Source organism: Eptesicus fuscus, chromosome 2 (genome assembly GCF_027574615.1).
Source record: "Eptesicus fuscus isolate TK198812 chromosome 2, DD_ASM_mEF_20220401, whole genome shotgun sequence".
Taxonomy (NCBI): domain Eukaryota; kingdom Metazoa; phylum Chordata; class Mammalia; order Chiroptera; family Vespertilionidae; genus Eptesicus; species Eptesicus fuscus.
The window spans coordinates 25,219,984-25,236,886 of NC_072474.1; positions in this window are offsets into that span (position 1 = coordinate 25,219,984).

The window sequence follows — 16,903 nt, forward strand, 5'->3', positions numbered from 1 at the left end:
CTCTGCCCCACACCCGTGTAGAAACTGCACTTGCAGAGTCATCCAGCACTGATTGTTTAACAGCTGTGACAGGCAGCTTTGTTCTTATCAACAGTAACACATGTGTAAGTGAAAATACATCCAAGCAGAATTGTTGTGCTTAAGAGGGCTGCCAACACCGGAATGCCTGGGAACGAAAGGTGTGTGAAGATGTAACGGACTCAAGAATGGTGGTGGCTCTACACCAGCATCATCGCCTCTCCCAGTGGAATCCCCAAGGCCAGGACCACTGGAACATGTAAAAAGCCAGACTCAAAATACAACAGAAAATCCTGTTACTTAGGAAATGTCTGAATGAGAGAGGCCGCCAACCAAGGCCTTATTTCTGGACCAGTCCCTGGTGGAACATTGGCTGTGGGAAGTCCCCAGTTGCCACCACCTGTTTGGGAGTCGGGTTGATGTAATTTTTCTAGGTGCAGTCTTTGCCTCAGCCTAATTTTTTAAATTGATTTTTTAGCTCATGAAATTGTAAGAGGAAGAGCAGTGCTTCACTTGTTGATTGGAAAGACATCGAAAATTAAACTAACAACAAAGCAAAATAAAATATATGATACTTAGTTTAATGTGATGTTTAATAAAAATATCAGTATACTCTTACGAATACTTTTTTTAAAGATGAACACTCTAGGTAGAAATATGGGTAATATACATAAATCCACAAGGAGGAAATATCTCCAAAAAATGTGCAAAAAAAGTCCAGACTCACTAGTAATAAAAAAAAAAATCAAGCCAAATCAAGCAACGTGTAACAATGGAATATATGCAGTCATTTTTAATATAGTATTAAGTGCTAGAGGAATAACATGAGATAAACATTCTTACACATTGCTATTGGGAATAGAAATTTCCAGATAAGTGGTAGCAATTTGGCAATAATTAGCAAAACTTTTTTCTGGAAAAAGTTGGGACATTTCTCTTTGAAAATATTAGTTTTTGATAACTGGGAAGAATAATTTAAAGGAATGGAACATAGGGGTGTGACTATTTCTTTTTTTTTAAGAGTTTACAATATTTTTTCTGTCTGATTCAATTTTCTAGTGTAAATTTCTTTTTGAAAATTCCCACCCCCTGTCCTCTCCCCCTTGGCATCCATCAATCAGCGTGTTCTATATATCTGTGGGTCCGTTTAGTTTTGTTTATTCACTTATTTTGTTAATTTATTTTTAGATTTGACTTATAAGTGGGATAATACAAATTTTTTTTTCTCTCTCTGACTTATTTCACTTAGCATAATACCCTCTAGGTCCATTCATGTTGCAAATGGCAAAATTTTATTCTTTTGCTGTATAATATTCCATTGTATATTTGTACCACATTTTTATTTATCTGTTGATCTAGTTTGCTTTCATCTCTTGGCTATTTTGTAAATGATGTTGCAATGAACATAGGGATACAAATATTTTATTGTTGACGGTATTACAGATATCTCCCATTTCCCCCTCCTCCTCCCAGCCCATACTCATCCCCTCAGGTCTTCACTAACCTATTGCCTGTATCCATGGGCTATACAAAAAATGTATAAGTTCTTTGGTTTATCTCTTCTTGTCCCTTGTCAGCACTTTTTATTTGATTTCTTGATGATAACCATTCTAATAGGTGTAATTTGATAACTCATTGTGGTTCCAGTTTGCATGTCTATGATGATTAGTGATGTTGAGCATCTTTTATATAAGTCTGTTAGCCATCTATATGTCCTCTTCAGAGATATGTCCTCTGTCCATTTATGGTCAGATTATTTTGGTGTTAAGCTGTATGAGTTTCTTATGTATTTTGTATTTAACCTTTTATCAGATGTATCATTTGCAAATATCTTCTCCCATTCAGTAGGTTGTCTTTTCATTTTTTTGATGGATTCCTTTGCTGTGCAATATTTTTTTAATTTGATGTAGTCCCATTTGTTTATTTTTTTCTTTTGTTTCTCTTGCCCAAGGAGATATATCCAAAAAGATATTACTGAGATCAGTGTCAAAGAATTTACTGCCTATGTTTTTGGATAGTAGTTTTATGGTTTTGGGTCTTAATTTAAGTCTCTAACCCATTTTTTTGGTATATTTTTGTGTAAGAAAGTAGTCCAATTTCATTTTCTTGCGTACTTGTCTAGTTTTGCCAACACAAATTGAAGAGACCATCTTTACCCCATGGTATATCTTTACCTCCTTTGTCATAGACTAATTGACATAAAGTGGATTTATTTCTGGGTTCTTCATTCTTTTTCATTTGTGTGTGTGTGTGTGTGTGTGTGTGTGTGTGTGTGTGTGTGTATGTGTGTGTGTTTATATGCCAGTACTATACTCTTTTATTACTTTAGCTTTGGATCATGCTACCTTCAACTTTATCCTTTCTCAATATTTCTTTAGCTATCCAGGGTCTTTGGGGTTCTATATGAATTTTAGGATTTGGTCTAAATCTAAGAAGAATGATATTGGTATTTTAGAAATTGCATTGAATCTATGTTATTTTAGGTATAGACATTTTACCTTTATTAATTCTAATCTATGAGCATTTTTTTGTATCTTGTTTAGTTTCTTTCTTCACTGTCTTTTATTTTTCAATCTATCATCTTTTTAGTTAAATTCATTCTAGGTATTCTTTTTGATGCAGTTGTGAATGGAATTGTTTTCTTAATTTCTTCTTCTGATGGTTCACTATTGGTGTATAGAAAAGCAACAGCATTCTGTACATTGAGTCTGTATATCGCAACTTCACTGAAGTCATATATTAGTTCTAATAGTTTTCTGGTGGAGTATTTGGGGTTTTCTATGTGTAGTATTATGTCACCTGCAAATAATGAAAGTTTTACTTCCTTTTTTTCCAGTTTGGATGCCTTTTATTTCTTTGTCTCATATGATTGCTGTGGCTAGGACTTCCAATACTGTGCTGAATAGAAGTGGTGATAGTGGGCATCCTTGTCTTGTAATAAGTAGCAAAACTTTTTTAGAATTTTTATTTCTAGGAACTTATCCTGAGGAAATTATCAGAGATGCACACACAGAACTATGTTTGAAAGATGCCCTATAACACTGTATATACAAATGGAAATGGAGAAAAGCCAAATGCTCAACCAATGGAAAAAGGGTTAGTTGTGGTTTATCCACATAGTAAACTTTTATGAAGACATTGAAAATCATTGAACAATGTCTAAGGGCAAAGGGCAATAGTTATAGCATCCAGTTAAATAAAACAGGATTTATAAAACTATATAGGAATGTCCCCGGTTGTGTAAAAAAGAAATTGTATTTGTAATATTTTTGTGCAGAAAAATTAAATAGAAATAGACTGGGATTTTATGGCTGATAAATTATCTCTGTGTGGTACTTTAATATTTTTAAATGTTATTTTTATACTTACTGTATTTTTTACATTTTCTATAATGAGCATGTATGTTTTTAAATAAAGTACTAAATGCATATTTTTTAAAAATAAAATTGGTATATTACACCATCCAGAAAACATGATTATATATTTAAATTCAAAGCATAATATAAAGTCTCAGGATGGTTTTCTTTTTTCTTTTGTCACTAAAGTTGATTCCCACACCTTTTCATACTTGTTCTAATTATTTAATACCTGGATTAACAAAAGACCCACAGTTTAAAAGGTAGGTTTTCCAAAACCCACTTGATTTTATTGAGATATAATTGACATATACTGTGTAAGTTTAAGGTGTATATCATAATTACTTGACACATATATTGATTCCACAATAAGTTTACTTAACATCCATGATCTCATACAGATATAAAAAAAGAAAAAAAATTTTCCCCTTATGATAACTGTTACTCTTCTAACTTTCACGTATACTGAACAGCACTGTTAACGGTAGTCATTATGTTGTACAGTACATCCCTAGTACTTATTTATAACTGCAAGTTTGACTCTTTGATCACTGTCATCTCTCACTTCCCACACCCTACCTCTTGTAACCATAAATCTTACCTGTTTTCCTATGAGTTAGTTTTTGTGGTTTTTTTTTTTTTTTTAGATTCCACAAATAAGTGAGATCATACTGTGTTTGTCTTTCTGCATCTGACTTGTTTCACTTAGCATAATGCCTTCAGGTATATCCATCATATACCTACTGGCCAAATGGTAGGATTTCTTCATTTTTGGTGACTGAATAATATTTCATTGAATATGAAATGTACCACAACTTCTTGACCCATTTGTCTGTTGATGGACACTTAGGTTGTTTCCATGGCTTGGCTACTGTAAACAATGCTGCTATAAACATGGAAATGCCAATATATCTTCAACATAGAGTTTTCTGCTTCTTCAGATGTATTTCCAGAAATGGAATTGCTGGATCATGTGGTACTTCTATCTTTAAGTTTTTGTGAAACCTCTAAACTGTTTTCCATATTGCCTACACTAATTTACCTTTTCATCAACAGTGCACAAGGGTTCCTTTATCTCCACATCCTCACCAGCACTTATATCTCTTGGGTTGTTTTTTATGGTAGCCATTCTAGCAGGCCTGAGGTGATATCTCATTGCAGTTTTGATGTGCATTTCTCTGATGATCAGTGATGTTGAGCGCTTTTTCCTGTGTCTGTTGGCCACTCATATATCCTCTTTGGAAAAATATCCATTCAGGTGTTTGGCCAATTTTTAAATTTGGATTATTGGTTTTGTTGATGTAGGGTTATATGATTTCTTTGTATATTTTGGCTCTTAACTCCTTAGATATATGATCTGCAAATATTTTTCCCATTCCATAGGCTGTTTTTCATTTTGTTGATTGTTTCTTAAGTGGTGCAAAAGCTTTTTAGTTTGGTGTAGTTCCATTTGTGTATTTTCTTTTAATAAGAGAGTCATCTTTTTCTTTTTTTAATATATTTATTGATTTTTAGAGAGAGAGGAAGGGGGAGGAATAAAAAGATAGAAACATCGATGAAAGAAGAACATCATATACCTACTGGGGATCGAGCCTGCAACCCCAGTCATGTGCCATGACCAGAAATTGAACCAGCAACCTGTTGGTTTCTGTGTGGACACTTAACCACTGAGCCACACCAGCCAGGCCCACTTGTGTATTTTTTGTATTTTGTTGCTTGTGTTTTAGGTGTCAGATCAAAAAAAAAAAAAAATCATTGCCAGGAACCATGTCAAGGAGCTTTTTTCCTATCTCTTCTGGGAGTTTTATGGTTTCTGGTCTTACATTTAAATTTTAATCCATTTCAAGTTAATTTTTGTGAGTGTAAGATAGGAATTTAGTTTTACTCTTTTGCAGGTGAATATCCAATTTCCCCAGCACCATTTGTTGAAGACACTGTTGTTTTCGTTGAGTATTCTTGGCTTCCTTGTCAAATATTAGTTGAACATATATGCATGGATTTATTTCTGGGCTCTTGATTATGTTCCATTGGTCTATACGTCTTTTTTTTGTCAGTACTATACCATTTGATTACTACAGCTTTATTATATAGCTTGAAATCAGGAAGTCTAATGCCTCCCTCTTGAAATAGCTTTGGATATTCAGGGTGTTTTGTGATTAAATATAAATTTTATCATTGCTTTTCCTACTTCTGTAAAAAAATGTCACTGGAATTTTGATATGGATTGTATTGAATCCATATATATATGGTTTCAGGTAGTTTGGACATTTCAAAAATATTTTTCCAATCCTAGGAAAACTTTCTATTTATTTTTGTCTATTTCAATTTCTTTCATCAGTGTCTTATAATTTTTAATATAGAGATCTTCCATTTTTTTGGTTATATTTATGCCTTAAGTATATTATTGTTTTTTAGTGCTATTGTAAATTAGACTTTCTTCACTTTATTTGTTCAGATAATTAATTGTTACTGTATAAAAAGGCTACTGATTTTACATGTTAATTTTGTATCCTCCAACATTACTGAATCCATTCATTAGATCTAATAGTTTTTGTTGAGTCTTTACAGTTTGTATATACTATATCATATGTAGTATGATCTTATGACCATGTTCTAGATGGAGAGAGATACACATGGATGACTGATGCCTAATTTGAGGTCACAATGTATCTGGGTAGAACAGAAACCAGTAGTACTTTGGCTGCTGGCCCTGCCATCTTTAAACATCATTTCTCAGAGTGTATTTTGGTGAAGATGTGCAGGTTCTCTTGCAATTAACTCACACTGACCAGAGCACTTTGGGTTTTGCATTTGGGCCCTTTCTCTAGACTCATAAAAAGTAAACTGGGTACAGGGCCCTGCCAGTTCAAGCTGCTACACAAGAACTCTCTAGTTACTTAAGGGCGGCTTTTAAATAATTAAGTATGCAGCAATTAAGTCATTACAAGAGAAACCAAAAAGGTGAAAGTTTGACATTTTAGAGGTTTGGGTAAAGTGTCACCTATAATATTCAGAGCATATTAGACATCTAGATATCGATGGATGTATGGATGCCATTTCCACTGGATAAGTCTAATGTCTCGTTGCTATTTTATCTAAGCATCGATGCATATTTTATAAATCGATAGGCCATGTCTAATTAGTGATATGAGGAGACCTGAAGAATGGGGCATTACGTCTAATAAGTTTGCAGGCTCAGGAATCAGGAGTGAGCTAAGTAAACAGGATTGGGTAAGAATGTAGTGTTATCAGGAAAGGTCTCTAATTAGGAAAATTGCTCATCACCTGCTACTTACGGAATGTGTCAGCTCCTCGTGTAAGAACTGAACAAGCTGTTGGTTCCACAGCTGACAGCACACACTGCCGCCTGGGGTCAAGGCCTGCTCTCCCACACCAGAGAGCATCCCAGTCTCCACATTCACAGAACCAGCCTGGTCCGTCTCCGGAGGCACCCGTTCTTGATGCTTCTGCCCTGCATGCTCTGAAGCTGGCATTTTCTGTGAAAAGTTGTGGTCAGCATAACTGGCTGGTTCCTGCCCAGGAGGAAAGCAGGAGCCAGCCCCTGTCCATTCATAACTCCCCCCGAGCACCACCCAAAATATCCCTGCCACGCCAGGCGGCCGGCCGGTCTTGCTGGCTGTGTGGGCTGCTGTATCTGTCACTGTGCAACCACTTCTTCAGTCACACGGCAGCCAGGAGACAGGCTCCCATTACAGAAGGCCCTGCCCAGAGGCGCTGTCTGAGCTCCAGATTGTCTAACCAATTTAAACGCGCGTGGGCTGCAGCTTTGCGGTGGTTGTGTGGTTAGCATCAGCAATGGAGAGGGTTTCGGTGAAAGGCAATAGAAACCACTCTTGATCTAAAAGTAAACAGTTTGAGAGAGGTGGTTTGAATTGCAGGTGCGTGGAAGACACGAAGATGCCTGGGGTCCCCAGGGCTGGGAGGAAGCTGCAGCGGGAGGAGCCATCTGTGTTAGTGGAGGCGTTCAGAGGGGCCCTGGCTTTGGCTTGCCTTGGTCACAAGTGGCCTGCCTTTGGTACTAGGCTGGGTTGAATAGTGTTCCCCCAAAGATTCATGTCCCCCTGGATCTTCAGAATGTGACCTTATTTGGAAATAGAGTCTTTGCAGATGTATTAAGATGAGGTCATACTGGATAAGGTGGGCCTAGATCCAGTAACAGTTGTCCCTAAAGGCCATGTGACGACACAGGGTGGGGGGCATACTTGGGAAACATGGCCAGGTGACCAGAGGCTGAAGCTGGTCCTCCAGGTGCAAGGATTGCCGGCAACATCAAAGCTGGAAAAGACAAGGAAGGACGCTTCCCAAAGCCTTCAGAGGGAGCACGGGCCCGCTGACACCTTGATGCTGGACCTCTCACCTATGGAACTGTGAGGTAATATATTTCCGTTAGTTTAAGCCACCAAGTTGGTGGGACTTGGTTACACGGGCCTTAGGAAAGGAACGCAGGCACTAGACCCAGCACAGAACTGACATGGCTGCCCCCTGGGAGAGGCCAACCTTGATTGCTCCTCTCATCAGACAGAGGCCAAAGCAAGCAGGGCATCTGCGCTTTTCACTGTGCTGTAGGCTGACCCAGAGGAGGTGTGGTCCACTTTCTAGGCTCCCGCCTGTGAGCCTGGACTGGGACCCCAGGACTGCCCTAGGGAGATGCCGCACCCCATTCCTGGCTGTGCATCCAGTTCCCCAATTAAGAACCCGAGTGATTCCTGTTTTATCAGGTAGCTTCTCTGCCTGCAGAAATGTCTAAAAATGGAATTATCTCTTTTGAGGAAAGAGACCTTTTTGGTTACCTCATTAAAGAAATCTCATTTCTTTATAGGTGTTGGTTGACAGTCTGTATTCATGCTTATTTTCCAGCCCAGAACTGTAAACAAAGACAATAAGAATCAATATGAAAAGGGGCTTTTCTGTGCTGCCAAATTATTTTTTTTTCTTTGTTGCCTAGGTAAGACTTGGTTTATACAGTTTTGTGCACAGAATTAAAAACGCTCCTCTAGCTGCCCCCTGGAAAACTTTCACAATGGCTTTGTGCTAATAGAGGTGATTCATTAACTCGTTCATCAGAGAACACTTTTGGATACGTGATACGTGTGGAATATGTGCTAATTCTCACAGAGCGTCTCTGGCAGGACACATAGGTAATGAAGCAGAGGTTGCCTCTGGGGATGTAAATCGGGGACACATTTTTCACTGTCTGCCCTTTTTAGAAAGTATCTACATGGATTAAATATTTAGAATAAATAAATATGATATTTAATTTTAGAATGCCAATCAATGGCTTCTCTAAAATATTTGTTGAGCATGCAGTATATATGGACACTGTACTAATTACAGAGTATGCAGTTTTAAACAAAGCAGATACAATCCCTGCCCCAGGGAATTTTATAGTCTAGTCCAGTGATTTTCAACCTTTTTCATCTCATGGCACACATAAACTAATCACTAAATTTCCGCAGTCACCAAAAAATACATTTTTTGCTGATCTGGCAAAAAACAGGTATAATTTCGATTCATTCACACCAGACAGCTATTGTTGTGTTGCCTATTGTCATTTTTGTCTTGACAATCTAAGGGAAAAGAGATCAGTGCCCCTGACTAAATAGTCAGGTATTGCGTGTTTTAAAAATTCTTGCGGGACACCAGTTGAAAATCACGAGTCTAGTCTAATGGAAAAAAACACGTACACATTAACAGTCACACGAATAATTATATAATCACAAATTTCATAAACCTCTGACAGAGAAGAATTGGGTGCTATAAGAAAGAATAATATAAGGGACAAAGTAAGATAAGGGCATCACTGTAAGCCTGAGAGAGTGGTGTTTTGTCTGAAGGAAGGAGGGAAATCAAGTTCAGGCTGAAGCCTTGAGCAGATCAGGAACTGGGGACTTTTCTCAAACTAGTACAGGCCAGAGTGGCTGGAGATGAGTAAAGAGGGGTAGGAGAGGTGAGCAGGGACCAGATCCCACAAGATCATCATCCAGCCAACAAATGATAAAGCCTTGTATGGTCCTAGGACTGGAACCACAGCAATAAACAAACACTTGGCTCTATAAGCCATCTGTGGAGTCTGGATTTCATTAAAAGCTCAGCTGGAATCCATTGAAGGATTTGAATTAGAGACTGCATGTGATCTGGTGTAGACATTTAGAAGACCACTTTGGGGAAGGGGAGAACAGGTAAACAGACTGCTTTGGCGGCATCTGGGCGGTGAGCTTGGTCAGGCCACTTTGCTGTGTGGATTCCAAAGTTAACAAAACCAGTATTTATTTCACCAGCTTTCGCAAAATGGTGGTCATCTGATCCCACAGTCTTGGTGTGTCCATTCCGAGAAAGTTTCTCTAGGAAACGAAAAACTCAGAAGGTGGCATTTAATCTGGTTGTTTTGACGACTGACTTTCAAAGGAGCTAATAAACTTTATTTCTCCAAGAAGATCAATTAGCACACGTTCCCCATTGCACCATCATTTAACGACCTGTCATCAGCGCAGGGCTGTGTAACGAAGCCAGAACAAGACGAGGCACCAAATCATCACACTGGATCAATTAATGATATTTCTGTTATAACTTTTATTTTGCTATTTTACTCTTCAAGGACACTAACACAGCCCTCCTAGCAAGCAGCTCATTGATTTTTTTTTCTTTATGATTTATCACTGCAGGAGAACAGAGAACACCAACTTTATAGAAATCATATGTGTGCAGTATAAAAGAGTTCTTAGCATATTTATATTTTTCATGTTTTCCCAAAAAAAAATGCTTTCTTGCATATAGTTAGCAACTTAAGCTGTTATATCTGGAGTAGAGAGATACCAGTTTCCTATTCAGCCAATTTAGTTTAATCAAAGGTTTGGGAAATAAAATATTGCCATCTTATCTAACCCCCCCCCTTTAAAAAAAAAGATAATAGTATGAAAACAGGATGTAAGAGAACCTTGGAGATTCATGCAGGCACAGTTTTTGGAGATCATCTTACCCAAACCCCTGCATTGGACATATGAGAACACTGATGCCCAGAGAAGTCAGGTGATCCCAGAAATTCAAGAAGATCATGATCAACTAGCAGCAAAATCAGGACAAGAATCAGGATGTCCAGATATAATTTGGGGATCATTTTAAAAATGCTAAAGGGGAAGAATAGAAGAAAAGCAACAGAAGGTATGCTAACATTGTAATCACCACACTTAAGTGCACCTGAAAAGTGAGAATGGCGCCTGCCTCTTCTCTCTTCTCTGAGTTGAGTTACTTAGAAGCTCTGATGTTCCAGGAGTGCTTGGAGTTACCAAAGGTCAACGGCGTCAGTGTCCTGAGAACATGGGAACCATTATTTTGCCCTGGAGCAGAACCCTCAGCCCCACCAGCACGCATGAGCCAAACCTCCTGGACCCACTCGGATCCAATTACAGCTTCCTTGAAGGCCACATGGCGAAGCCCCTTGCCTGGAATAGAACAGAACAGGATATTTATATGTATAATCCCAGAGGTTTTTTATTTGGGGGGGTGAACCCAACCCCCAAAAGCAAAAACAAACCCTCTTCATTAGTTATCTGAGCAAAATAGAGCAACACTTTCACAGATGATCATTTTGTTAGAAAAAAAAACTAAAGAAAGATCTAAATACAGCCAAGGTATAGTGGAATGAGACTGGTGGTTTCATACACATTTTGAAAACTGCCTGAAGCAGAAAACTCTATTTGAGTAAAAATCCATCTGACCTAACTTAACAGAGACATATACCCTCCACAGGTCTCTTTGGGGCAACCTGTTCAGGTTGGGACTAGATTTCCCTCTAAAGTAACAAAGAGGTAGAAGACCATCTCTTCTTTTTAATGAAAATGCTCATTTGACCTGGCCCCTAATCTGTGCCTGGAAATGTGTAAGTTGTTTCACCTAAATTTCAATAATCCCAGCATCATGCATTAGTGCTAAATACGAGCTTTGCATAGCTCTGGTTGTTGCTTGTTTTCATTGTTCCAAGATGGCTTACACATTAAACCTGGTTGACATTCACAGAAGCATCTTATTATAGCTTTACCCCTGTGCGTTCTCTCTCTCTTCCAGCCCTTTGCACCCTGTCTCCTCCAAGAGAAGACTATAACAAGCCCTAAGCAGCTCTCCCTAAGTAAGGGGGAGCTTGAGTAAAGGAAAAACAGGGGTGACCAGAATAAATGAACATCTAGAAGGATGTTCCAGTGAAAACCCTTGAGCAGACTGGTTCATGGGCAGCAAAACCTAGAACCTAGTACAATAACATTAAGGAGAAACAGAAGCATAGCAGAAAGATGGTCATGAAAAATCCACAATAAAATAATTCACCATTAGCAACTGGAATGATGAGATTCACATTTTTATTCGGTATTATCTGAAGTAACAATAAATAATAACTAAGTGTCCTTCATCATACCTCTATTTCCAACATGCTAATTAGCCTAAATCACTGTTTCATTTCCATCTATATCAACTGAAACCCTCCTGTTAAGGGACACAAAGCTCTTTACAAGTATGGCGTTATTTGTCTTTCGGGAATACATAGCAAAGCAGTGTACTTCCAACCTCTTTTCCACAGAAAAATTTAAAATGTAGACGTTTATAGAATGATGTTGTCAACCATAATTTTGGCTTAGATCTGTGTGTGGGGCAAGCAGTTGTTAAGATCAGCAAAGGCTGTGGCGAAATTCCACTGTTTATAAAGGTGCCCAGGGGCTGGGATCTGAAGCATCCCAGTCACAAAAGGGCTCTGTGCTGGTGGAGGGTTCATATTACGGAAGAGTCTATAATAGATGTGAACCTATTGCTGTATTTCAAAGGCTGTGTTTCTTGAAACATTTTAATGTCCTCCCTCAGTTGGAAGTATCTGTGTCCAAAATAATAAATGGTCCCATACTTTTCCCTTCTGTACCTCAGGAGGCTTGCTTTTTTGAAGTAGATGGAAATTGGTGTGGAAATCATGAAGGAGGCCCAGGGGAGACTAAAATCAGCCATTCACAGCTGCCAGCCACCGCTGGACCCCCCTCTAAATTGCTATTTCCATGTCACAGAGTTTTTTCATTTTAAAACATTCTGAGATATTTTCCATGGTGTTGTGGCTAACCATTTTTAGTCAGTTAAAAAAATGCCTTTATCACCTCCCACCAGGAAACTCATGGAACACACTGTTGGAGATGCTAAAACTTTGTTCATTTCTCCTTAAAAAATATTAATGGCAAGCATTAAAAAAAAAAAAGAAAGGAAAAGTATTTAATTTGGTTTTCTGAAAGCTAAGTTTGAAGTTAAAAATTGTACATCTAACCGTGAATAAAGCATTTGTGAGTAATCGCAATTATCAGACCTGATCATTTTCATCAGCAAGACAAGCGCCAGGTTCTCCATCCGGCGGGGGTGCAGAGAATGTGCCCGGGTGCACGAGTGGGAGCAGCTTGGCTTGGATGGTTCAAATGGACAGCATTTAAAGCCCTGGTTCCCCAAAGCTAGTAGGTCTGGTGGAAAAGAATGACGAAGGAAGAGGGAGGTGGACAGGAGCTGAGGGAGTGAGGGTGCTGAGACCAGACTGCTGCTCAGGTTGGCATAACGAATGAGACTGCTGTCCTGCCGAGGAGCAGGATGGAGAGGCCCTGTTAGTCCCCTCTCTTCTTCTGTCTCTTTCCGGAAATGAAACCCACGGCCCTAGGTGAGAGCAGGAGAGACGGTGCAGATGGCCTTGGTGTTCCCCTCAAGCAGCTGAGAGCACTCACTGAACGTTTAATTACGTACAAACTCTCCCTGCACCTGGGAGAACGTGTAAGCTGTAACAAATATTACGCTTTGTTTGCTCTGTGGTCGACGTGAACCACATTCCAGGGACAGCCTCAGCAGGAAACAGGGGGGCAACAAACAGCACTCTCTCAAACTCTTGGTCATTGGTTTTCTCCCCCATGTTGGGAAGAAATGCAAATTATTGTAATGGGATTTATTTTCTTTTCTTAAAAAGGACAAGGAAATAAGTGAGATGCAGTTGAAGGGGAACAGAATAAAGGAATGAAACCAGGGAAGACAATATGATCCTATATAATAAAAGCCCAGTGACCAAAATGGTGGAACGACCAGAGACCAGAACTACCACAGTTCCTCACCCCGGCCAGCCACCCCCCAGCAAGTGGTTAGGGGCAATCAGGCAGGCAGGCAAGCAGTTAGGGGCAATCAGGGAGGCAGGCAGAGTGGTTAGGGGCGATCAGGCAGGCAGGCAAGTGGTTAGGGGCAATCAGGGAGGCAGGCAGTGTGGTTAGGGGCGATCAGGCAGGCAGGTGAGCAGTTAGGGGCCAGTGGTCCCAGATTGTGAGAGAGATGTCCAACTGCTGGTTTCGGACTGATCCCGCAGGATCAGGCCTAAACTGGCAGTCGGATATCCCCCAAGGGTTCCCAGATTTTGAGAGGGTGCAGGGTGGGCTGAGGGACCACCCCCCATGCATGAATTTTGTGCACCGGGCTTCTAGTCTACAATAATAAAAGCATAATATGCAAATGACCAAACAGAAGAACGACTGTCTGGACAACATTCTGGAAAACCACACTATGACACCTGCTGGCGCCAGGCCAACCAAGTCAGGTGTGATGTGATTGGTCAGGGGCCTGACCATCGCCCCATGATCGCCCTGCAGAGGGAGGCCCAGGCCATTGGCCAGTGGGGCGATCAATCCGGGGCTCCACAGTCACCCCAAAGAGGGAGGCCCAGGCCACCCACCAGCAGGCTGCGGCAGGTGGGTGGGGCCTCCCTCTGGGGAGGGGGCGATCCATTGCAGAGTCCCGGCCAGGTGGATAGGGCCTACCTCTTTGAGGCAATTAATTGCAGGGCTCCTGGACTGTGAGAGGGCACAGGCCAGGCTGAGGGACTCTCCCTCCCCTCCTGAGTGCACAAATTTCATGCACCGGGCCTGAAGAGCCAGGTATATGCACAATTTCCCACAATGGCTTTCACCTCCAAGTGGATCTTAAATCCACCCATAGTAAGAGAAAAGGAGTTTGCTAGTTAGAAGGGAGATCTACTCCTCTGAACAGTTGGCCCATTTCTTACTTATTTTCTCTCTCTTAAAAGGTAAGGTTTTTTTTTAAAGTATTAGTAGATAAAGACACCTGGACTAAAGCAAATTGATGGGTTGAATTTCCTTACCCCCAAATTCATATGTTGAAGTTCTGACTTCCTCCAGTGCCTCCAAATGTAAACTTATTTGGAAATAGAGTCCCTGCAGGTGTAGTTCGTTAAGATGAGGTCATACTGCAATAGGATGTGTCCCTAATCCCGTGGTCGGCAAACAGGCTCGCGAGCCACATGCGGCTCTTTGGCCCCTTGAGTGTGGCTCTTCCACAAAATACCACAACCTGGGTGAGTCTATTTTGAAGAAGTGGCGTTAGAAGAAGTTTAAGTTTTAAAAATTTGGCTCTCAAAAGAAATTTCAATCGTTGTACTGTTGATATTTGGCACTGTTGACTAATGAGTTTGCCGACCACTGCCCTAATCCCATATGACTGGTGTCCATGCAAAGAATGCCATTGAAGAGAAAGGCACACGAACAGAGAGGGCGATGTGAAGAGATTCAAGGAAGGGATAGATGTGTACAAACCAAGGAGACAGGTTAGAGCAGAGCCTGCCTTCCCAAGGAACCAATCCTGCTAACACTTGATTTCAAACTTTATCCTCCAGAACCGTGATACCGCAAGTTCTGTTTATTTAAGCCACCTCATCTGTGATACCTTGTTATGGTAACTGACTAATATAAGCAGTTTTCTGTGGAGAAAAATAGTATCACATAATATCAAAAATAATTAAAGCTAACATCCATCAAGAAATCACTATGTGCCAGGACCTATGCTTTATGTATGCATTACGGAGTCCTCAGAGTCTCTATCTCAGTTGCCTTGGGATGTGCTGCCTGGAGCTGTGGCAGCCATTTGTGTAGGTGAATATGGACAAGCCAGTAGACTGAAGCCAATGTTCTGAGGATGTCAGAGGGGAAAGACACAAAGCACCTGGGTCCTTCGTGATGAAACTGGGCCATGGAATTAACCGATCCTAAAACCTTCTATCTTGAGACGTCTTTATGTGAGATAATATTTTTATTATTTAAGGCACAACTTTTTAGACCTTTTGTTACATGTAGTCAAGAGCATCCTAACTATACAGTTTTCTCCTATTACATGTCATTTTACCAACTTCCTCTGAAGGTAAGGGTTATGATGCTTTTATTTTTATATTTGAAGATCCATGCACAGGGATCAACATGCGGAGGTAAAATTCAATCAATGTTTGTTGAATAAGCAAATAGAACAATGTGTCCTTAAACAGATAATATCATGGCATTTAACAGCTGGAGAGATGAAAACTCCATGAATTGAACTGCTTTTTCTGAAGATCATGGACGTGATCCCATGATTCACTGGGGGGGGGAGGGGGTGCAGGCGGAGAGTGTCTTCTGACCACCTCATTTTCACATTGCCTTGCTTTTGGTGCCATCTGGTATGATTACAGAATTCTCTACCCAATACTACTCTCCTCCTCAATGCTTGCATACAATGTGCAAATTTCCTATTTCTGCACTGTTTAGAAGTTTTGATTCAGTCTGTAAATACTTTACCTATTTGTAAATTAAGAGTCTAGAAGCCAGGGACCACATCTGTGCTATTATCTTTGTGCAATACCTGATATAGCTCAAGCTTAATTTGGCAATAACTAAATCCTTCTGGATAATGATGATATCTGAAAACATAAAATGAACTCCTCAGAGGCATAATCCTCTCTTCTCAGCCTATATCCTATATGCGCTTTAGGAGGGAGTGTCTAAATGAGAAATTAATAGGATTGGAAACTTTTCATACCTGGTGTTTTTTGTTTTGTTTTTAAGTTTGTGAACTCAGTTTCTTTGCACAAGTTGCAATTATATGGAAGAGATTCGTGGCTACCCACAGAACCTGTCTCACCATTTTGAGGCCATCCCTCGCCAATAGTAGGCACTTGGTTCATTTTAGGGAAGTGATGGATGTGGCTCAAGCAAGCATGAAGCCTGTTACTTACTGACTACGATCCAGGGGAGATGCCGGACCAGCAGCCCTGTTTCCCACGTCAGGGAGGGTGTGGGTGGCGGTTAACTCTAGAAGACTCTCAAGTCATCCCTATCCTTCGGTTTCCTTAACAGCTGCAAATAAAAACGAAGGGGAAAGCGAAAAACCTGCATCCCTGGCGCTGCAACCTGCCGGATCCTAGGGCCAACGGGGACCTTTTCATCACATGTTGGTTGATAGGGTGAGTCAGCACCTTTAGGATAAACCACGTAAGGAACATTCTATAAGGAAATGTGGTCCTCCTTGGTGACGAACGTGCTGTAACCAACACTCCGCCAGTAGCACAATTCTGGCTCCCCCAAGCACCCAGAGCTCAAACTTGTCCAGAAAAAGTAATGGCAAGAAATTCCGCAAAGGAATCGATGCCGGTACTTGGAAATAATTTGAGTAGAAGGGACATGAAAAAGGTGCTTTTTATT